The sequence below is a fragment of the Cebus imitator genome, unplaced genomic scaffold (genome assembly GCF_001604975.1).
Source record: "Cebus imitator isolate Cc_AM_T3 unplaced genomic scaffold, Cebus_imitator-1.0 Scaffold2417, whole genome shotgun sequence".
NCBI lineage: Eukaryota > Metazoa > Chordata > Mammalia > Primates > Cebidae > Cebus > Cebus imitator.
Genome location: NW_016109732.1, coordinates 3,006 through 4,239, shown reverse-complemented (window position 1 = coordinate 4,239; position 1,234 = coordinate 3,006). Strand labels below are relative to the sequence as shown.

At 46.8% G+C, this 1,234-nt stretch overlaps 1 pseudogene; it reads right to left on the bottom strand.

Annotated features, from left to right (window-relative positions):
• Positions 1-8: 8 nt before the first annotated feature.
• On the bottom strand, positions 9-1,224 carry LOC108299153 (annotated as a pseudogene).
• Positions 1,225-1,234: the final 10 nt, after the last annotated feature.

The following is a 1,234-nucleotide window of genomic DNA, read 5'->3' as shown; positions in this document are numbered from 1 at the left end:
TGCCAATACCACTTTGGAAGAGAATAACTGCCCTACTGAGCCCAGGAAAACACAGAACTATGAGAAGTAAAAAGTTGTCTTGGTAATGGAGTTTTTTTTTTTTTTTAGAAACTCGATGTTTATTTTCCATCAATCTTATTTCCATACCGCTTAAGAGCCCATGCAAGAACAGCTTAAGACCATTCAGTGGTTGCTCCTACCCTTCAGTGGTCTGAGCAGTGGGAGCTGCAGACCAGTCTTCCGTGGCAGGCTGGGCGCTCCAGTCTTCAGTAGGGAACTGCTGGATAGGCAGAGAAGGCACCTGCATGCCTTCAGACCAGTCTGCAACCTCAAGCTGAGTAGCAGTGGACTCAGGAGCTGGAGCAGTCTATTCACCCTGAAATTCCTTCTTGGTCGCAGCCTTTTCAGCAGCAGCCTGCTCTTCTTTTTCAATCTCTTCAGGATCTCTATAGAAGGAGAGATCAGGCATGACCTCTCACGGGTGTTCATGGGAAATGGTGCACACATGCGCAAAACTTCCTGAGCCAGCATCCACCACATCAAACCCGCTGAGTGAGCTCCCTTGTTGTTGTATGGGATGACAATGTCCACACAGTGCAGAGGAGAATCTGTGTTACACAGAGCAATGGTAGGTGGGTTAACATAGGACGTCTCAGTAACAGGCTGGTGGTCAGCCCTGTTGTGGCGTCAATAACCACAAGACGCCAGGGCTCCCAGAAGGCTGCCTGGATCCAGTTAGTGAAGGTTTCAGGAGCGAAGCGGCCAGCAATTGGGTGGCTCCAGTGGCAGCAGAAAATTCAGCAGGGCCCTCTAGCCAGTATTCCTGGAGGATATGACACTGACATCAGCAGGGTTTTTAATGGCAACAATGGCATGAGCTGCTAGCAGAAGCTTCTCCCAGGTCCTCTTCAGATTTATATTATACATGCCATCACTTTTCCTTTTATAAACGTACTGTTCCATCTGGAAGTCAAGGTTGGTGCCACCTAAGTGAGTTCCCGCTGCAAGGAACTTAAGGACATCCTCCTCCTTCATTTGCCGGACATCAAGAGCTCTGGACGTTGTGAAAGTTTCCCTTTCAGTTACAACAGGAATCCAGAACAATGCCATATGGACCCTTGTGTAGGTAGCGTGAAAAGTGGTAATGGAGTTTTAAAAAATATACGTAAACTTTATTTTTTAGAACGGGTTTAGATTTACAGAAAAATTATGAAGATAGTCCATTTATCTGAAG